Source organism: Octodon degus, unplaced genomic scaffold, assembly GCF_000260255.1.
Source record: "Octodon degus isolate 3935 unplaced genomic scaffold, OctDeg1.0 scaffold00017, whole genome shotgun sequence".
NCBI classification, from domain to species: domain Eukaryota; kingdom Metazoa; phylum Chordata; class Mammalia; order Rodentia; family Octodontidae; genus Octodon; species Octodon degus.
The window spans coordinates 19,990,274-20,013,195 of NW_004524593.1; the positions used below are offsets into that span (position 1 = coordinate 19,990,274).

General features: G+C 44.4%; 1 long non-coding RNA gene across 1 annotated transcript in view; it reads left to right on the top strand.

Moving 5' to 3' along the window:
• Positions 1 to 5,992: 5,992 nt before the first annotated feature.
• LOC111815506 overlaps positions 5,993 to 22,922 on the top strand; it is a 17,499-nt gene continuing 569 nt past the window's right edge. The window contains exons 1-3 of the long non-coding RNA XR_002820188.1: positions 5,993 to 6,003; positions 15,569 to 15,575; positions 21,017 to 21,024. This is a non-coding gene — a long non-coding RNA (uncharacterized LOC111815506). The remainder of the gene's footprint in view (positions 6,004 to 15,568; positions 15,576 to 21,016; positions 21,025 to 22,922) is intronic.

The following is a 22,922-nucleotide window of genomic DNA, read 5'->3' on the forward strand; positions in this document are numbered from 1 at the left end:
GAGACAGAGAAAGGGCAGAGATAGAGACAGAGAGAGAGAGAGAGACAGACAGACAGACAGACACATGAGGGAGGGGTGGGCACAGAGGGAGGGGTGGAGTGCAGCAGGAGGGAGTGGGGAGGGAGGGAGGAAGGATAGAGAGAGGGAGAGACAGTGAGAAACACAGAGAGACAGAGTGAGAGAGAGGGGTGATAGAAGCTCTATGAAACGCAGTTATGAGAGGTAGCTAGTTGGGGGGCAGATGGAACGAGTAGTTCTGGATGTGGAGTTCAAATAAAAGGCAGGATGGTTTAAGGCAATATTCAGCCTGCAGGTGAGAAGACAAGAGAAGGGGTGGAGCTGGGCACAGAATCCACATTTACAAACTGGTGGAGGAGTAAAAATAGAAATGGAAGCTGCAGGCTAATGACCACAGGCACAGTCAGGACACCAACAGTGTCACTGTGCGCAAGGCCACATGTGCCACCAGCCACTGGGACAGCCGCCCTGCTCTGCCCTTACTTACACCCACCTTCCACTTCACAAGTGCCACCGGGTTCTGGCTGTCATTATTCAGCCTCTACGTGGGCGGTTAAAACACTGGATTCAGCGGTGTGCTTTTATACCCTGACTTGTAATGGATCATCCCAGAGATTTGCTTCATATAACAAGGAAGACTTTTTATTGCATAAGAAAGCAAAATCCACTAAGCTCGTCACCGAGTCGCATTGTTATGAAACTAATTCATTCTGTTATGGGAGGAATTCTTTCATCAAAGTCCTCAACAAGGGTTGTTCTTGATTCCTAATTCCCTAGATCAGAGTAAAGAAGAATTAAAGACAAGAGCACATGCATAGTTCACCATTTTGCAGTAGACAGAATTGTGCAGTTGGGCAGAATAACAGGCCATTTTGTTTGTCTGCGCCCACATCTCACAGAAAGCTACCTCCTATGTCCTGTTTGCTGTGAGAACACATTTCCTAGTTTGCCACCCCAATAAGATTCTTTGATAGTAGACTTGCAATTTATTTTTCTCAGACTTTCTTTTTTTAATTTTTTTTTTTTTTTTTGTGGAACCAGGGATTGAACTGAGGCCTTTGAGCCACACTTGCCAGGCAAATGCTTATTCTGCTGAGCTATCTCCCCTGCTCCCCTTTCTCAGACCTTCTCCTTGACCAGTTGTATTAGTCAGCTTGCCTTGTGCAGAGACAAATTAGCCGACACCCTAGTCTTAAGGAGCACAGGCTTATTTGGCTAATAGTTTCAGAGGAGGCAGTCCATGGCTGATGGCAGCCAGGGAGGAATATTCTAGCCAAAGGGTAAGGGGTAAAAAGCTGCTTGCTTCATGGTAGCCAGGAAGCACAGTGGGGGAACAGGGTCAGAGGACAAGGAGCCCACAGTCATGCCTCCGTCACCCCCCACCCCATGCACGCAGAAATGTACTATTTTAATCCCCTGTGTAACTTCCAAGTTGACAATTAAGCTAAACCACCACACCAATTAAGTAGAGATTGAATATCTTTCTGACTTAAAAGACCAGTATAAATTAATATGAAAAGGTACACTCGAAGTTTTTCCAGGTCTAATTTTTGTGCATATAACATTTGCAAAAGCTTATCTTAAAATTATGGGGGAAAAAAGGTGTTCGTAAAAAAATAAAATCCATGTGATCTATAGTAAGATTACATTTGAATAAATGTGCTTTTTGCTTTTTCTTTCTTTTTTTAAACAAATATCAGTAAGTACTTTCAAGCCTTCTTTGGCTTGTTTCCCCAGACCTGCCTCTCCACGTAGGTGAGAATGTGAGTAGTCACGCCTGTGCGTGAACACATCCCCACAGAGCGATTATGCCGGCGTTGCTTCTTGGTGTTTGCTGTCGCCAGACAGCTGTGGCATGTGAACATCGATGCACTGTCATAACTAATCTTAATTCAGTGAGTACAATGAGCCTCAATTGTTTGCCGTGGCTGCCTTTTCTTCAGTGAGCTTGAGATTTGGTAATGTCTGAGCTTTCTGCTCAGAGCCCTGTGTAACTGTTAATTGTATCTTTATCTTGAATTGAGAGGAGCACTTTCATTTTATAAACTTATCAATGGTCAATAGTTAGCACTGTCTTCATCAAGTCTCGTGGTTTGAGTTGTCTCTTCTTCAAAATCATGTGTTGAAGCTCTAACCCTCAGGCTTCGGAACCCGACTGTATTTGTAGGTAGAATCTTTGTAGTGTAGTGGAAACTGCTGATGTGAAGTCAGTAGGGTGGACCCCGCTGAAATGATCGGTGTGCTTGCATAATAGAGAAAATTGGACAGAGAGACAGAGAGACAGGTAGACAGAAACACACACAGGTGCACACATACACACACTCATGCGCGAGCGCGCACACACACATACGTGCTGCTTGAAGAAGGGAGTGACCAGGGTAATATTTCTACAAGCTGAAATTGATACAAATCACCAGAAGCTAGAAGGAAAAGGTGGATCAGATTTTTTCCCATATCCCCAAGAAAGAACCAGCCCCAGTGATCTGATCTGGGAGGTCCAATCTCCAGAAGTGTGGAAGAGCATGTTTGTGGTGCTTAAAGTATGTGGTCCTTTCTTGTGGAATTTCCACAAGACCAGTGCATCAGCAAATCCTCTTTTTCTAGGTACAGATTTGCTGGACCTATTCAGAAGACTTTGAAAGGCATCTGAATTTTTATTAGGAAAAATTAATATTGTGTGGAATCCAAAATCACTTATATAAACAAAATCATTACCAAAGAGAGATTATCTTATCCACAGGCTGGCAGCTAAATTATTCAAAATATTTTGCTTAAAACAGATTTATCCAGCAGAATTCCTGCAAAGCGGTGTGAGTACAGGCTGGGAGCCAGCATATAGAAATAGCTTCATGGAGAACAGAAGCTTATAATGGAATTAAGTGACAGCCACCTCCATCTTTATTTAGCTTAAAAATGTGATAATACATTGAAAACATCTAATTTCAATTACAGGAACATAGTAAATCTTCAGTAATAAATGAAAATTCTGAAACCTTTGAAGTTTAGATAGAGCCACCCAATTTGATCTTAAAGGAATGTTTTTAGGGTGCTGCTGAAAGAGCGCGGCTGTGATTGATGTGACCATTACTGTCGTTCCTGACATCTTTCTTCAGCAAGGAAGCTAAACTTCTGCACAGTGTCACCAGCTCTATGGAGACGGCACTCAACTCTTCTAAAGTTATCAGCACAACTTCGAGTCAATATGGCAAGGAGTCGAACCGCCTCACCAGACCCCACTTCTGCATATTTCTTTCGCACCTTCTCCAGTATTTTTGCCATCCTTCCCACCGCATCTTGATGTGACTGCTCTGTGTACTTTTTTCCTATCAGACCATAAATTCCTCAAGACAACTGGCTGTTCCTCACTGTCCTCCAGGGCTTGGCTTGCTGCTGGTCCCGCAAGGTAAACATGCTTGAGTGCTGAGAAAAAGGAGTCAGTGAGATCTGCAAGACGGCCATCAGATCGAGGAGCATTTCGATCAGGTCGCCATCTGCCGCAAGGCTGTCCCACAGCTGAAAGTCCCAATGACTTTTAGTCTTTGACACATTTACTGTTTTAAAGGATCCTCGAAGACAGGAAAGATATTATTGTTATACTCCTGGAAAAAAGATAAAACTCACCTAAGAAGAGAATTGACTTGGATGTGGTGACACAGACATTTGTGAGCTTCATTAGGCACTGTCCTAACTCAACTTAAGCTCTCCTACTGGGGCACCTTGCTTCCCACAACTTGCATTATGTAACTTACCTATGGTGATTGTTTTATTGGATGAGATAATTTTTTAAGGCAGCCACTGGGACCTCTATAATTCTGCATCTACTCGGGTCCATCTAAGTAGCTTTTGGTTGCCTAAGGTCTCCCAAGATTGATGAGATAAAGGATATTTATTAAATAAAAGTTGCATGTTTTTTTTGTTTGTTTGTTTTTGGCAAAACTGGGGATTGAACTCAGGCCCTTGCACTTGCCAGGGAAGCGCTTATTCCACTGAGCCATCTCCCTGGCCCCAAAAGTTGCATGGGTAGCAGTATTTCCAGAGATAACGTACATACAAGGGAATTAGACCACGCTGCCCACTGGAATTAAGTGTACAACACAGGTCTTTGGTAACAGGACTTTTTTCCACCTGAAATAGGCCAGAAATAATATACTTATCAGTTGAAAAGTCAGGATATGCAAATGCAGAAGAATGAAATTGGACACTTATTTCATACCATACACAAAAGTGAATTCAAACCATTTTAAATATTTAAATATAAGGCCTAAAGCTAATAGAAGAAAGAGTAGGGGAAAGCTCTACCGTACTGGTCTGAGCAATGATTTTGGGGATATAGTTCCCCAAGTACAGCAGAAAAATCAAAACCATACAAATAGGATTTTATCAAACTATAAGGCTTCTTGAACAAAAACAAAATAATACAACAAAGAGGTAAAGAGATATCTTATGGAATAGAGCAAACATTTGCAAATAGTATTTGCCCCTCTGTTCACCTGTCTACATGCTAATTATTTGCTAAGGGGTTATGTACAAATATAAAAGGATTTTATATAAGATCTTCATCCAAGATCCTACATAAGGATCATGAACAACTTGATAAGAAAAGAATTGATTTTTAAAAACAAATGGGCAACAGACCTAACCAGACATTTCTCAAAAGAACACATGCAACTGGACAGCAAGTATATGCAAAAGTACACGTTACCAGTAGTCTTTAGAAAATGTGAATTACAGCCACAGTGGAAGCTGCCTCATCCCTGGTAGGAAGATAGAATATGGTGAAAATGTGAGAAAAGAAATGCCAGACAGTGTGGATATGAAGCAAATTCACAAGCCAAAAGGGGAAGCAGCTCCAAACGTCCTCAAAACATGAAACGCTGAGCTGCCACACGGTCCAGAAACCCCGCCACTGGGTTTATATCCAAAGGAAGTAAAATGAGTTCATCAGAGTTGCCCGTTGCCCATATTCACGGCAATGCTACCCACCCAAGCTGTGGAATCAACCAAAGAGTCCATAGTTGGATGGATGGATAAAGGAAATGTGGTGTACACATCTAATATGATACTAGTTGGCCTTACTAAAGAAAGAAATTGTCATTGGTGACAGTGTGGAAAGCCTTACAGGGCGTTATGTAAGTGAAATAAGATAGGAACAGACAGGAAAATACCACGGGATCTCACTCACGTGTGGAAGCTAAAAAATCCATCTGAGAAGTAGAATGCTGCTTACCAGGGTGAGAAGGGGAAGGAGCCTGCGGTGATATTGGTCAAGATTTCAGCTGGGGAACTAAGTTCCAGGGAGTGCTGTGGGCCGTGAAGACTACAGTTAATAACAATAGATTGCTTGAAAATTGTTCATAGTAGATTTTAAGCATTTGTACCAGAAAACTATGTGAAGTAACACATGAGGAAATTAGCTTGGTTTAGCATACATGTATATTTTAAAAGATCATATTTTCCATCATACATATATGTGTGTGTGTGTGTGTGTGTGTGTATATATATATATATATATATATATATATATTTGTCAACTAAAATCCAACTTTAAAAATAAGACATATTTCAATCAGTCTAATTGAGGTGCTTTATCTTTGTATTCTTCTCAGGGTTCATGGTTCAGTTTTGAAAGATTTGCTGTGTTTGTGCTTCCATGTGTTTTAGAACTATTAGCCATTGGTGATGAACTTGGGACACGCCACTGAGCTCAGCTAGCATGGAGCTGGGTGTGGGAGGCCCACCCGGGGACAGGTGCCAGCGGTGCAGCAGGCAGGCCTAGGGAAGAGCAGTGGAGGCTGCCAGGGAGGCTGTTGGGAGCCCTGGTTCTCTCGGGCTGAGCTGCCAGAGGACCTCGACATGCTGGCTTGCCTGGTGAACTTGGCTGTTCTCGTCAGAGGAGGAGCTCAGGACCCCAGTGTGGCTCAGGGTGGCTGTGGCACTGTTCAGGGGAACTCTAGTTCTCACCCTGGGCGTCGCTTCCTGGCTCCAGTGCAGATCCCTCAGCTGCTGGCTCAGATCCTTCATCCCACTGGCTCAGACTTTCTAGCTTCCACCACTGACCTTGGTCCTTCCCAGCGCACATCCGTGAAAATGACCTGCATGAGACATTGTCGTGGGCTCTAGACCTCCAGCTGGACTCGTGGGACTCGTGGGACTTGTGGGCTCTAGGTCTTCAGCAGGACTCATGCAGGATATTAGGATCCAGGCCTTCATCTGGATTATTTGATATTTAGTGTGTGGACAGATTTCCTGCACTCTTTGTACATGATTCTTTAGGTGACTCATTATAAAATAATCTCATAAAATGTGTCCTATTGTTCCACTTGCACAAAATCCCAACCATGATACTCATCCAACCTTAAAACCACACATTGAAGATAATCCAGTCAATATTATTTGTACCACTTACAAACATAGGACAAACCAGAGCACAGGAAGCTGCCTGGAGGAGCCTGGGTGCTTACTGGCAGCCTTGTGCCCTGGCAGAAGGAGGGACGTGCAGTATGTTGCCAGGGTGCTGCCCATGAGTGGGTTAGTTTGCAGCAGAGACTGCCGACGTTCAGAGATGACTCAGGAAACAGGAGAACCCACAGGGTTCTAAATTATGAAGCATCCTTATTGAATGCGTATAATATGCTGTGTGCCATACTGTAAGCTACAGGTGAGCAAAGATGAATGAACTATAATTCTCATTTTATAAAAGTTCACAGAGTAGGGGCACAGGGCATAAGGGGCAGGTAAAGCAGTGAACAGACATTATAAGATAAACACAGTAGGCACTGCACTTATCACAGATGGATAGGCAAGAATCACGCACACCTAAAGCCTGCCAAAAAACGTAGACATGCTTCTGTGGTTCGCCATGTTAATCAATGTCTCCAAGCTGAAGGCCACACTCAGCACCTCTTGTGATGGTGGAGAGCAAAGGTCACTTGTATTAACTGCATGATGTCTCCATAAATTTAATTTTAAGGTCTTTATAAAATTTTTCTTTTTCTTGTGTACCTTTATTTGCAGACTCTGTGTGTGTGTGTGTGTGTGTGTGTGTGTGTGTGTGCGTGTGTGTGATATATATGTGAGATTTATCAGGTTGCCCTCCCTGCAGGACCAGAGCTAGGTATCTTGATATACTGCAGAGCCAGGAGAACCAGATCCAGCAGACCAGGAGCTGCTTGGCCCAAGCAGTTGGAGGCTGCAGGACAAGGGGGGTGGAGGCTGCAGCCCCAGGGTGCCCTCGAGAGTCACCAGCGTGAGTTGCTGCCGAAAGGCTGAAGAAGTTGGAGTGTGATGTTCCCAGGTGACAGCAGCAACGAAAGACACACCTGCGCAAGCAGAACTGAGTCTGCAGATGCAGCCTGACATCTTCTTCTGCCTTTTCATGCTGTCTGGGATGCAGGTCTATTGATGTGCTACCCAACGCATGGTGGGCCTTCCGCCCCTCAGTTCGCCGGCTTCCATGCCAATTGACGGCAAAACACCACTGTAGACCACCCAGAAACACGCCGTACCGGCCCTTTAGATGTCTCTCAACCTTGAAAATCAAGATTCACCATCACAGATGTCAAGTACAAGTTTCACTGGGAAAGAAAGTCGAGGAAGAGGTGACGTTTGAGTTGGGAAGGGAAAGAAAAGGAAGAGATCATTTTGGTGGAGAGGCTCTGTAAGCAGAGAAAAGCCAGTCGCAGAGGAGCAAAGGTGTGTGGAAGGAGCTGGCCTGGTGGGGGAGGCTGGTGTGAGTGGGGGCGGGGCACGGGAAGGCGCAGCGGGGAGCAAAGGGGCGCTAAAGGTTCCAGTAACGCACGCTAGTACTTTGGGCCTTGTCACAGTTGGACTTCAGACAGTAAGTTTCAGACGCTGCTGAATGAGTTTAGGACACACAAGTCCAGACTCTGAAAGAAAGCTTTAGTCATCCAAGCCATCAGTGGGGAAGTTGTTGATACGTTTCATTGTAAGGACTGGACAGGGCTTTTGAAATTAGAAGCATGATGACATCTTTATTTTTAGAGATGCGGCATACTTGGAGGTATAGTGGGAAAAGATGAGTGGGAGCAGACTTTTAGTAAAGGGATACTGTTTATAGAAGACACATGGTGTGCAAAAGAAACTCTGAGGATATTAGAATCATTAAACTTTTTGATCCAAATAACTCCCTGAGAAAATGTAGATATTGCTAGTTTAAGCACTTCAATCAAAGGAGTCAGTAGGAATAAATTCTTGGCTCCAAGAACAATATATCCAAGTCATAATAACTAGCCTCCGGATTCCCTACATAATTATCCAGGAGGGAGATAAAGGCTGAAATCTGAGAGTAAGAATGGAGACAAAAGGAGAAACCAGATTTGAGGCAGATTTGATCAGAAGGGTTGAAAACACATTTTCGTCGAAGGGGGCGAGTGATGCTGGTGTTTCTGATGTTGGTACAGTGAATGGCAGTGATGTTCTATTAGGAAGCTTTGCATCATGTGGAGGCCAAACAAAACCATTCCTTCACAGTGCCTGAGGAGTCCTAGACAAGGGGTAGCAAGTGGCGGAAATAGGCTCTTGGGGGGAAGAGGTAATGGTGTCTCGCCTGGACAAGCATGGCTGGTCCTGCCTGGTGCTTTGGAGTGTGCAGGGGCGACAGACGGAAATGTTCCGGAGTCTTAGCCTGCGAGGCGTGCTAGTACCATTGTGTAGTAGCCCACTGGAATGGCCTGGATGAGGGTGTGGAATGCTGCAAGGACCAGGGGCAAGTCTCCAGGAATTCTATTTTTTTTTTTTTTATGTGGATTTGTTTTTATTGACTAGGATAGGGCATAGTTTGGGAAGTGTCACCTCAGGGCACTCCCCACTCCTGTGCCCAGGGGCATGTCCATTCTAATCTTCCTGGGCTGTTCTTTAAAACTTTTTTTTCCGTACTGCCCTTGCTGCAGCAGCCTCCTCAGGCCCACTGCTGACTGGCTTTACCTGGGAAGAAAATTTTTTTCTTAGGGATACCTCTGGCTGCACAGCAAGGCAGGGGAATGCTGGGGGCTTAAGGAGAATGCCACATTTTTATTTCCAGTTCCAGAGCCTGCCATCTCCCTCTTTCTTGTCTCATCTTCCTCCTCCTTTCTTAATGTCTCTTCTACCTCCAACTTTCCTCTATTTTCTCTCCTTTTTAAAATTTCTCTCATCTCTGCACCTCTACCTTCTTTTTCTTACCCTTCTCTGTCTCTCTATCTCTCTTTCTGTCTGTCTCTGTCTCTCTCTCTGTCTCTGTCTGTCTGTCTATCTGTCTCTTTCTCTCTCTCCTCCTAGACCTTCTTCCTCTTCCTTCTTGTCTCCTCCTCCTCTTCCAGTCCCAGTGGCAACTCTGTTTGGCCAACTTAAACCCCTCTTGCTCAATTCCTAGGTGGATAGTACAAGTTTCACCATGTGTCACAAGAGACACTTGGCTTTTCTTGTTCCAGGGGAAATTTGGTCTGGGCACAGTCACATGGAGGCACCCAGAAGGCTCTGGGTCAGGGGCATCTGCAAGGCCTGACCAGCCGTGCTAGGAACCCAGCTTGGCAAAGGCTCCTATGGATGGCTATTTCTCTGCAAGCAACTCAGTGCTTGGAATAATGCATTTTTTAATTAGCTTATGTTTGCAAAACCTAACAGTTGTGTTTATTTTGGGGAATCTGTCCATGTATACCTTGCTGGCTTTCAATTCTTCCACATACACTTTAGGGTATTTCAAAGACAACAATAAGAGCCTTATTTCATCCAATTCATTGTGGGAAGTGATGTGTTACAGTTTCACTTTTCTTATTGCTGAGACCAAATACCACCCACAAGGTAAAGGAGAACAGGTTTATTTAGGTCATAGCCAGAAGAGGTTTTAGGCCATCATTGGCTGGCTATAAGCAGCGTGGGATGGCAGACAGGCATCATGGGGAGGAACAGTTCACGGCAGGCAAAGGCAGCAGGAGCCAGCAGGCCACGGGGCTGAGCACAGCGTTCTCCAGCCCTACACCTTGCCAGGCTCCTCAGGGCAGGCAGCGCTCACACCCTTACTCCTAGTGCCCTTGAGCCTAGCACTGGACCATGAACCAATCCCACGTCACACACTGTAGATCCAGCTGCCTCTGAAGAAGTGCCACCTGGGACTGCGTGAGACTTTGAGGGGACATCTAAACACAAGTCACAACAGGAGGCATGTTCTTTTACTCCGGCTTTCGTCTTTAGTTTTCAGTTACAAACTGTATTGTTTAATCTGTTTCCCCTCCTAGAGTTCATCAAGGGCAGGTGTATTTTCCCCAACACACAGAGCCAGCAGGCATGCTTTACCTAATGTAAAGTTGATACCCTATAATTTTTTCAATAAAATAACAAAACCGATGTATTGAATCAGCACTGTATAGAATTTCTTTAAAATTTAAATGCTTTATGTATGCTTAAGATTACCATCTGTCTGTTGGATTGGGGCGTGTGTGTGTGTGTGTGTGTGAGTGTGTGAGTGTGTGAGAGAAACAGAGAGAGGAGAGGAGAGAGAGAGAGAGAGAGAGAGAGAGAGAGAGAGAGAGAGAGAAATCCTGGGCTTGCAGTGCCTTAGATCTCTAGGCCAGTGGCCTTGTTAGGTAATCCTGCTGTCCTCCTAGCTGATGCTTATACCTGAGACTTGGTCTTGTCTGTAGTGACCACTGATGCCATATATAAATGTTGCTAGTAAACTTAATGGGCCAAAACACCAATTCTACTTGTGATAAAAGCCAGCATTCCATAGGACACCGAGCAAAGTCTCCAGGGGTTAGCCAGTCTGCCAGCCAGACAGCCAGCCAGAAAGCCAGTCAGACAGCCAGTCAGACAGATAGCCAGCCAGACAGCCAGACAGCCAGACAGCCAGCCAGACAGCCAGCCAGACAGCCAGACAGACAGCCAGCCAGCCAGACAGACAGACAGACAGACAGACAGACAGACAGCCACACAGCCAGCCAGCCAGCCAGACAGACAGACAGACAGACAGACAGACAGCCAACCAGACAGACAGACAGACAGACAGACAGACAGACAGACAGACAGACAGACAAACAGACAGCCAGCCAGACAGCCAACCAGACAGACAGACAGACAGACAGACAGACAGACAGACAGACAGAACTACCAGCTGTCATTCCAAGGAGGGTTATCTCAGCCATTCCTTCTTCCAATCCCTGGTAAAGTGCAAGAAGCAAGTCACTAAGTGGCAGTGCATTCAGAAGGTGTCCCTTACAAAATGAGGGTCCCCACACAATAAACTTTTTTCAAACGGGTTTTTCTGAAAGACTGCTTCTTTTGGGTATCCAGTACCTCTCAATTTGTGTATGGGCCAGTGTCGCTGCTTGTGCTTAGTCGCCTGACTGAGTGCATGTTTTCCTTCTTCCGCACTTACTGCCTGTGTGGACACAACCGCAGCACAGCCTGTTCGACTGAGTAACGCAGAGGAAATGTTTAGATGTGCTACAGCCTGCACTCACCCATACCCAGGTTTTCTAGTGGAATTTTGGCAGCCATTGGTGACCTTTTGTAAAACTGCCACACCTCAAATTCTCATTTTTCCATTCTGTGAGCAGTTCATTCTTTCGGATCCTGTTCTCCATCAAAGCAAAGCAGACGACTCCAGGTTGCCTTAATTATTTCAGCAGGTGGACTTGAGTCCCTCAGGCCATCAGTCAGCAGGGTCACCTTGGTGTGCTCTCATTGGCCACCGGTCCCCAGTAGTCCAAGGGGACGTACAGATGACTTCCAGCTGAGGCCAGCTTTGCCCCCATCCAGCTGGCTGCCGCGGAGGGAAGCTTCCCGTGGGCTTCCGGAGCAGGTCTTCTACCTTTGACCAGGCCTTGGTTGGCATTCAGGGAGTGGGAGCACGAGGAGATGCCCTGCTTAGCTGAGCACCGAAGAGGAGATTCAGATGATTGAGCCTTCTAGCATCTTTCCAACGCTGAACAGATGCATTTTCTGTCACTGTGGAGTAAAAATAGAGCTGGGAATGCCTGGAGAACAGGACACTGCAGCTAAGGTTTCCTCTCTGTGAGCTTCCAGTACTTTGAAAATCAGAAGTGTTTTGGTTGAAGAATCATCTTGGTTCTCAGGTACAAATCCGTTCCTCTTGGTGAAGGCAGAGTAGGGAACCTTCCAAGTGCTCATTGTGCTGCTGTTTGGATTTGCATTCATTCCTAAAGCTGAGTCTGGAAATGTTCCCCTTCGTCATTTTGTCTTTAGGAAATTGGAAGGTCACTCGAGACATGTAATGAGAAGGATTCTAACAGGTCCATTTGAGACTGCAGGTTGAGATTGCCTTTTCTAAAATGCTAGGGATAAAAATCATTTCATTTTTCAATTTTTTTTCTTGTTTTGGAATAATTGCATACATAGTAAGATACCTTGAGAATAGCACCCATGCAAGCAGACAACTCACTTTTGTTTCATACGTACCTGATGCACACAGTCTAGTGGGAATGCTGGATGGTGCTTCTGCTGTCTGCTTCTCGACTGTCACCTGGCACTTGAGGTGAGGTGTGTGATTTCCTACTCGTGGCCTCACACTGGTGCCCGAAATGCTTCCAAGTAGGAGCACTTTGGATCTTGAATTAAGGACCCTAAATGTGCAGAGTAGCTAAGGTCCAACTCGCTGGGTGACGAGCTTGCACCGGATGGTCACAGGATGCAGCTGTGGGGGGCAGACACAAGACCAACTCAGTGGGACTTACCGCTCCTCAGGAGTGTCAGTGTATGGGGGAAACCCAGCGTGTCACGGGAGTGTGGTAAATCAGTGCATGGAGCTGTGGAGACTCTCTGACATTTGAATTAGCAATCCAGAAGTGCCTTCAGTGACAATGTTACGCCATCTCATCTTCCAAATAAGCTACATTTTTTTTTGTATCAGTCATTAAAATCATACTTGAATCGCAAATGAATGTAGAGAAAGCATCACTCTATTTAGCATCACATTTGCACTATTTTTGCCTGATAAGAGTGACTTTAAGGTTTTTTTTTAACTAGGTACAGGGTCTTCAGTGATATCTACAATGGTCATACAAAGGAATCTCAGAGTAGCACAGGGTAAGTGCAATTTGGAAACTGATTCCAATTCAGTCTTTTACGTCACTGGTGGGCAACAAGTAAATAAACTGACTTAACAGGTATTTGTGAGAAAATTAGTCCTGAGAGGAGCAGAAGATACTAAATCTGTCACTGGGGCAGATGGCTAATTTTGAACTGAAAGCAACTGAGAGACCATAAATGCAGAACAAAGCCTTCTTCAAAGCTCCCTTCTCTGGGCTGGGCACAGAGGTCAGTGGCATGAGTCCCTGCCTGGCAAGCCCAAGGTCCTGAGTTTGATCCCCAGTACTGCAAAAAACAAAAAACAAACAAAGAAAACACACAACAACAACAACAACAACAACAACAACAAAAAACCCTTTCCTCTGACCACATGTAGAAGATGCTAAGAAATCTCCCTAAGGAGATTTTTATGACTATGTTGAAGAGAGAAAGTCACCACCAAAAAGAGTCTACACGAATCTTAATAAAATGATTCTCATTTCCATTAGTTTCTCCATATATTTGTCCTTCTACAGTTTACTGCCCCTCTGAGTCCAACTCTCTTCTTTCCTTGTCTAATCACTTTTCAGCAACCAACGCCCCATGGCTCAAATGGCACAGAAACTTCTGAGTCTAGCTGGTTCTGTGGGTCACCCTTCCTTTTTCTGAAGTCCCAGTGCATGTAAAAATATTGCTATAAATGAAACCCCTTCAGTCAGTTCAGTTTGCAGATTCCATTCAATGAAGAAGAATGGTCTTTAAGCTTCCATCCTCCCCATCAGCACAAAGGTAAGCTAAAGAGTTCTTAGCCTTTTTAATCCCTAAAGGAAAACGACAACCCAAAGTTAAGTTCAACGTATGAAAAGCTGTCAACACACGACAGAATTTATCACTATTAACAACCTTTCATATGTCAAAAATAACTTTGATTTTTCATTTAGTGGGTGCATTTTTCTGATTTTTGTTGAGAGAAATTAGAGGAACAAGGAACATGAAAATGCTGTCTATTTGGCATTACTAAGGTTAGTTTGTGCGAGCTGACTGGAGAGTTTTCAAACACTGATCAGTTCGAGGTCTGCCAGTTTGCCTGTTATTTTCGCCTGCGAGCTGCAAAGTACTTAAGCAAATAGGTACAGTGTGAGCTCCTGTTGCCCACACCTCGGTCAGTTCAGTTCTTTCCTAATGGCTCATGATGAGAGTTGTTATTTTTGGTCTGCATTGAATAAGTTACGAGCAGATGAATTACAGGATGAACTGAACTTTCAATCTCTCTTTCTTTCCCTTGCTGCTCTGCAGAGCTGTACTCTTTCTGGAGCCTTATTTAGGCGATTGGTGAAAGTCCTATTGAGATCCCGTACTGTGAGCCCCCAGGCTGGGTGTTTTGCTTCCTCAGTGAAATCTGGCCTGTGCGTTAGAGAAAGCACTGTGCTTCTCCTAAGGAGAGGAATACTTTTGGTGCTACCCAGCAAAAGGACTTGGGAGGCCTACATTGCTTATTTATGTGCAGAGTTTAATGCTAAAAAGTGCATTAAAGGTGAAGACCACATCTAGTGTCAAAGCAGTTAAAATCTTAAATATCCCTAATGACTGCTTTTAAGTCATTGCTATTTCTTACAAAAACAAATCAGTGTGAGATTAAGTGCCGGGCGCTTGCATTACAAATGATACCCGTCATCTGGATTTCTCATTAGGGGCTTCTGCCAAGTCCTGCTCTTTGCCAGGGATGATTTAACCATTCAGAGTGTCAGCCTGACCTTGCGCGTGGGGGTGGGGAGAAATCTAATGGCCTGAACATCATCTTCTCGAATTCTAAAATATCCCAAGAGATTAAGCCAAGAATGTGAGGACCTTTCTTAACCACTGTAGTTAAAATCTACATCCTACATGGTTGCACTTTGAAGTGGCGTGTGCTGGGGATTCTGTAGCTTTCACATATTAAATCAAATAAATACTTTAAAGAAAGGTTTTAGAGGAAAAAGGGAGAAAATAGAGATAAATGTATTAGAGCTCCAGAGTTGGCAAGAAATACAATGGTTGTTTAACTGCAGGCATCTGCTTATGTGTGTGGGTTTACTACTCTGAAAAATGTCCCGATACAGCGGTAGGTCTGTATAAAATACAAGGGATGAAATATAATCTCAACCGTAAGTCTGCTATTCTGCATGCCTTCAAAAAACTGGGTCCTAAGTCCTCCTAAGCATAAGTGCCAATAATTAGTTTTAAATGCTTCCTGGTCACTGTGCTATTAGTCTGGGAGATATAATTGTTACAGGGCTAATGGAACTAAATTTTGCATCATCCATAAGTAGAAGTGTTACCTAATCCCCCTGTTATTAAGCAACCATCTTTAGTGCTAAATAGAACTGTATGTTCTGGTCATGGCTAAAAGGTTCTTCAAATGTTGTGGAAGTGGTTTGTTACTTATACTCTCAAGAAATTATTTTCAAAGGAGTTAAGTCAAAGACATCTTGCTCAAAACATGAAGATATCTTTCTCAAAACACCTGGGATTGGGAGGCATTTCATAGCCAGTGAGTTCATAAGATTCTCTCTTCTTTGCAGGTGTAAGGTCCCAGGTTCAACCCCCAGCGATCACTACCTCTCCAGAAAGTAGGGCCACTCACTGAACCAAGTTAGTCTACAGTTCGCATGGCTACACCTTGCCCAGCTGCGTGTGACATTTATTGATAAAATTTACATACCTACTTTTAAGGTCCCCGTTGATTGGATTATACCTGATGTTGCTTTCCCAGCTCTTCACCTGGTTTTCCTCAAATCCACTGACAAGTTGGTGGTGGGGGAGGGGTTGTTTAGGACAATTCTACAAGCCATCCACAGCACTAGCTCTGGATTTCGCGGGCGCATACTCCACAGACACTGCATGTCTCCCACCCTGGTGTGCTATCCACGGAAATCCCGTGAGCAAGGGTTTAAGTGCTTTCGCTACCTGGCACTGAAAGGAAATTCGAGCATGTTAGTGGGCGTTGCACCACTGTAGTCCACAAAGTCAAGTTTAACTCCACCCTGTCCCATCCCACTGGCTGGGCATCCATAGCAACAATTTTGTCCAACTTTTCTGGGTGATCGTGGAGGCAGTCTAGAACAATGCCAAAGACAACTGTACCTTTTCTGCAGCTTTGTCCTTGGGCATAATTTTGTCCTTCAGCCAGGTGAGTTCCGACCTGTAGGAATTTTTGTTCGTTATCATTTCCCTTCATCATATCTTATTTAATTCTGAGGTGATACAGAGAGAAGGGACTGTAGAGTAGTTTAAGGCAGATTTTTTTATGTACTTTAGTACAGGGTCTTACAGATCTCACTACGTAGATTGGACTCATTGTGATCCTCCTGTTTTCAGCTTCCCAAGCACTGGGATTACAGGCGTGTGCCACCATGCCCAGTCTCAATCGCCATCTCAGTGCACCCCAGGGGTGGGGCCAGCACAGCAGGCCCGAGATCACAGATTTCTTTTTTCAGCAAAAACTAACTTGAAAGTCTGTCTTGAACATCATCCCTCTGGGGAGCTACTTTGTGATTCTACTTCCCAGAACTTCCTGTGATCTTGATACTCAGTGACTCATTTGTAAGTTTCTTGGCAGGGAAGGGTCTTATGAACCCAATTAAAACTAGTCATTGTGCTTCATACATTGGCTGAAGGGCAGGCCAAATAGCTCAGCGGATTAAAGTGCCTACAAGTAGGCACAGGGGCCAGGGGTTCAATCCCCTAGGCCTGCCATGCCGGCCCCGCCCCTGGGACGTGCTGAGACAGCAATTGAGACTGGGCATGGTGGTGTGGGTCTATAATCCCAGCTCTTGGGGGGCTGTAAACAGGCAGATCACTACAAGTCTGAACTAGTAGTGAGACCCTGAACACCCTATAGTCCCTTCCTTAAAATGTATATAATGGCTGAGCAAATCAGTTGCCTCGATGTGGGCTGCAGGTGGCCTGGATGGAAGAGCTCAGACAATCATGAGCTATGTGCTGGGATGGCCGCTGCCATAGGTCGGCCTCTGTTCCCATCAGCTTGGTATGTTTTTCTCTGTGGTCCTTTGAGCTGCAAGTCCCGTGTGTCTTCATTTACGCTAATGCTGCAAGGGGTGCAGCTGTGGTCTGTGCCTTGCCGAGAGCTGCTCTTCTAGGTGGTACTCCCAAGCTGAAGAACAAAGTTATGCCCAAGGACAAAACTGCAGAAGAGAGGAAGTTTGTCTTTGACATTGTTCTAGACTGCCTCCTCCCTGCATGTGGCCTTTGAAATTTGTTTCAATTACTAATGCCCAGTAACCTTATCTTCAATCCATGGTTAAAGTACTCAGTAAATTCATATACATTACAGAATTGTAGCTTTCAGATATATTTTTTAATTTAATTTTTAAAATTTTATTTATTTTCGTATTTTGTGCAGGATCTCACTACGCAGCTTGAACTTGTAGTGATTCTCATGTTTTCAAGCCTCCCAGGGCTGGGATTACAGTTGTGTGCCACCACGCCTGGACTCAGTTGCCCGCTCTGTGTGCCCTGGGGCAGGCCCAGCATGGCATGTGGTATCTCTGTGCTTACCTAAGCAGGTACTATCTCGCCAGCCCTATTTTTTTTAATTTTAAAAGAGAAAACCTAAGTAGAGAAATAACAATTATTTTCAAGGTATAAAATGACTAATTATAGGAGACAAAAATTCTGGGTATGAGTGTGTGTGCACGTGTGTGCGTATGTGTGTGTCTGTGTGTGTGTGTGTCTGTGTGTGTGTGTGTTTAGTCTTTTCCTTTTGGGAAGCTGCACTCCTCTTGCTGCGTGCCAGGGGTGAGCGTGAGAACGAGGTGGGCTAGTTTGGGTGCCCTCATCTGCTTGGCACCAGAGACGAGCTCATGGTTGCTGGACCAGAGCCACCCACATCTGCAACCCTTTACTAGAATCAGTAGAGTTGGAGGGAGAGAAGAGTTCTTCCTGAGGTGATGACTGTATCCAGTAAGAGCGAGAATGTAGTACTCGGAGATCATTTTGGGGAGGTCTGGTTGGAGTTCTAACTGGTGAAAAAAATAGTCAGCAGTCAGAGAAGAGTGAGGGGCGGGGAGAGGGAAAGGGCTCTGCGACAGTGAGAGATAGGTTGCCTTTACTAAGCAGGCCAACCTAGCTACACCTGAAACTAGATTTAACTGTCTGCCCAAGTGGTCAGTGTGTGTGTGTGTGTGTGTGTGTGTGTGTGTGTGTGTGTGTGGTGTGTGTGTGGTGTGCATGTACGTGTTTTAGGTCACACAGTTTCTTACACAGAGCCATATTTCTTCTTCTAGTGCCAGTGACAGGTCCGATGGCCACCTTTCCAGTTATGGCAAACCATAACTAACAATTCTACCTTGATCTTTGGAGGACCAAGGGCTGGAGTGTGAGCTAGGTTTATTTGAAATTCTTTTGGTCCTTGGAATTGAAACAATCTCCTATGTTACCTAAATGCTAGGATTTAAAGTATATATTTAAGGGCCGGGGAGATAGCTCAGTGGAATAAGTGCTTGCCGGGCAAGTGCAAGGTCCTGAGTTCAATCCCTGGTTCTGCAAAAAATAAAATTAATAATAAAACTGGAAATTAAAAAAATAAAGCCTATATTTAAAAAGATGATTTTGGGTGGATGATGTTTCTGTTGTCCTCCCTCCTAGCCTGTAAACGTTGATTTATGGTTGATTTTGATTAAGGGCGTGATGCTGACTCTGCAACCTGCTGTTGTTACCCAGTGTGCAGTTTGGGTGTGCTATCGAACATGTCACTGCGTCTCCAGTAGGGTCCAATTTGATTCGGTGGAATCCAAGTCAGTTACTTCATCTGGACTAGCCACTCAAAGGGCCTTATCTGGAAAGTAAATAACAAAGCGCTCGGTTCCACTCTGCAGCCCAAAGGTTCTTCCATTTGTAGTGTTTGGAAAGATCTGTACGAACCGACACTGCAGATTTTGTATGACAGTCGATATATTAGATCCATCTGTGGGACATTAATAAATATCAGCCACTTGCCTACCTTTTGGTCTTTGATGAGCCCTGAGGTCTTCAAAGAAGCTGGGGCTGTTTGTTACGAGTCCATGCTTGACAAATTCACTGAAAGGTGGAAGATCATTTGCATTGTTTCCACACCGCTGCCAACACTCCAGTTAATAAACATGGGATGAAAGTATCAGTCCTCTCTCTTGTGTTGACTATATATTTAGCCAAGTAATTATATCAGTAGCTATTTCTAGGTGTGTATATAAACTCATACCATTCTTTTATATAGCTTCCATAAATAGCTATAATAACGACTTCAGTTAAATAGTAGGGGGATGCAAGTGGAAGAAAAGACCAAATCGGTGGAACTGTCATAACTTTCTGTTACTGCTCATTTCCTTTTTCATTTTCTAATATGACTTTGTTTTTGGCTTGCACGTTGTTGACACTGAGTGTGACTAAGCCTTTGCCCCAAGGGCCGTCCCTTCTCCAAGTCGCTGACTTTTGCTTTCCACTGGGAGCGAGGAGCTTTTCTGGCCCGGGCTGACGCTGGTCCACAGGGAGGGTCCCCGCTGGAGGCTGCTGTGCTGCAGCGACTCCACTTCCTGCGCATGCCCAGTGACTTTCTTCTACTGGCCTTATGGAGGTATCATGGAATGGATCAGACCGTAGAAAATCAGCTCACTGAAAAAAGATGCATTCAGCAAATCGACAGACTTTTTTATTGGTCATTTAAAAAGCAATTTTAAGTGATTGTCTTTTCAAACTTTGGTTTAACTTGTAGCTTATGCAATTATGTGCTTGCTTTTATTTGCTTAATTGGCCAAGAAAGTCACATGGAAAAATAATGAATGGATGTGATGTATTGATTAAGTGAAAATGATCTTTCTCTTTTTTGTAACTGATGTGAACCAAGTCCTAATCCTTAAATGAAGTAAATCTTTTGGAGATAAGAACTATTTTAGTAGTAAGAGCCTTTAACAAAAGAAGATATGTTCCTAGCCTGAACTGGAGACCAACTTTCTTTCTTTCTTTCTTTCTTTCTTTCTTTCTTTCTTTCTTTCTTTCTTGGTATTTTTTTTTAGGGAAGGATCTTCAGGGTGTTCAGGGTCTCACTACTGATCAGACGTGTAGTGATCCACCTGTTTACAGCCTCCAAGAGCTGGGATTATAGGTGCGTGCCACCACGCCCAAGAGACCAACTTTCTTGATGAGTTGTATATTCCACTGTGTGCGAGCTTACATTGTAATGTTTTTCTTGATTATAATGATTCATGTATTTTTCAGAAAAAACTGACAATTGCCTTAGTTTAACACAAATTATTTTCTTTCCTCCAAAATGACAATCAATGTGACTTAAATTATACTTTTATAAGGAATTGTTTTGACTTTATGAATTTATGACTAGGCATAGAAATCAAATCTGTGCTTTTAAGTTCCTAGAACAAGTAGATTGATAGATGTTTATGCATCATGATGCTCAAAAGGAACCGCTGGCTCTCCAATGATGGATTTCATACATTACATTTAGAAGTAGGTGAAACGCTGGGCTACACTTTAATGGTATACACATGTACACAGATGTGTGAAATGTGGAATTTGATATCAGAGGTTTATAATAAACTTAACCACACACACATGCACGTACATGCATGCACAAGTACGTGAGCAATATATGTTGTGAGTGGAAGTATAGAGGAGTTTGAAGGGAGTGATTTCTGAAGGATAAAATGATAGGATGACCAGGGACCTGAAGGTGAGACAATTCATGTAGTTGAAGAAGAGGAGAATGCTGTGAAAAATCATCATAAAAGAAGACTTTGTTCATCCCACCATGGAAGAACAAAGCAACACCAGCAAAGGAAGGAAGTGTCAAGTTTTAATCCAAAGCTAGTGAAGAGAACTGACATCTCTGATTGAATCTACATTACTCATCATATTGTTCATCTCATATTTCTTTTACTTGTGCTTTAATAAAGAATACATATTTAAGTTTATAAAAATATCAAAGCTCTAAAGGTAAAGTTCATAGAGTGACTAAGAATATAATTTCTTTCTCCGTCTCTTCATGGTCATTTGAACTATTCTCAGCATGCAACCACTCATAACAATTTGGTAGATGTAACCCTAAATGTTTTAGTAACAAATACTAGCCCATGCGCGCGCGCGCGCACACACACACACACACACACACACACACACCGTGTGCTCACAGCCACTTTTCCACCACCCAGACTCAACACCCAACCCACACAGCTTAAAGGAGCAGAGGCCATTCCAGCTTTCACTGCGGTCCGTAGTTGAAAGGCTCCAAGGCCCAGCAGGAGAAGCAACATGTGCTAAACCCCTGGCAACCAAGCAGAGAGAGAGCAGAGCCACCAGGAGGAGAGCACACCCTTTCCTCTCATGGTGCTGGTCTCACTTCAGCCAGGGCCACTTCCCCACAGTACAGCCAGCCACCAAGATCATCCATGGTGAGTCCACTGATCAGGGCAGCAGCCTGTGATCCGGTCACCTCCCACACATGCGAGAATCTGGGGCGCACTTATATCTAAGTCATACAACATCTGCATATAGGTATTTATGCAACCAAACAGGCTGTATGAACCTCAAATGGGGGTGTTCAATTTGTTGTTCTATGTTTCTTCTAGGAGTTTTCATCAGTGTATTTTGGATATCCAGATTAATCGGTTCATTGTGGCAGATTTGTACATACACATGACTTATTTAGTCATTTTTCCAGTCTCACCAGTACCTATATACCGATTCAGTGTTTCTCGTAAGTAAATTAACAAGCTGTTAGATTACACCGACAGATCAGCAAGTGTTCTGATTATTTGTTGATATATAGTAAATCATCCCCAAATTTTATAGCTTTCATTCAGAATACATCTTTAGGGTCTCTCTGGTAGCTGTGGGTCAGGGATTTGGGGCCGTCCTGGCTGGCGGGCTATGGCTCCGGATGTCTGTGGCTGCACACAGGTCCTGGCTGCAGCTGGGGGAGAAGTCAGGATGCTGAAGAGGCTGGAGCTGGGCAGTGCCTCGTTCCTTCCCAGGCAGTCCTTCTTCACAGGCTCATTCAGGTTTCCTCCCGGCACGATGGCTGCAGGACAGTGAGACAACCAAGGTGCCTGCTAAAGGTCTCAAGAATCAATTTCCAACAAACTGCTGCCTCTTCAACTGGCTTTATGACACGGCCCTCCCAGCATCAGTACTGCCAAGCAGTCATGTCCACGTAGCCTCAAGAAGAGGGACCTAGACCCCATGTCCACATTAAAGCCCAGTGGTAAGAGTAGACTGGGGAGTAAGTAAAACTTGTCACAGCAATTTTAGCATACATAGTCTACCTTCGCAGTGGGCATCTGTCCAGCTTGTAAGAAATCAGTGGAGTGTGAAGGAGGCAGAAGTAACGCGGGTTTCCCCGCTGCTGCCTGGGAGCAACTCCGAGGTCTGTCCCTCGGCCTGAGGCAGCGGTGGGAGATGGGCCGAAGTTTGCTGTGAGACAATGGAGGGCGGTGGGGGCAGTAGCAACAAAACCACGGGTGGCTTGGCCGGCTTTTTTGGAGCGGGCGGAGCTGGTTACTCGCACGCAGATTTGGCCGGAGTCCCGCTAACTGGTATGAACCCTTGGTCTCCTTATTTAAATGTGGATCCACGACATCTTGTGCAGGATACAGATGAGTTTATTTTACCGACTGGAGCTAATAAAACGCGGGGCAGGTTTGAACTGGCCTTCTTTACAATTGGAGGATGTTGCATGACTGGGGCTGCATTTGGGGCAGTGAATGGTCTTCAGCTAGGATTGAAGGAAACCCAGAACATGGCCTGGTCCAAACCAAGAAATGTACAGATTTTGAATATGGTGACGAGGCAAGGGGCACTGTGGGCCAATACTCTAGGTTCTCTGGCTTTGCTCT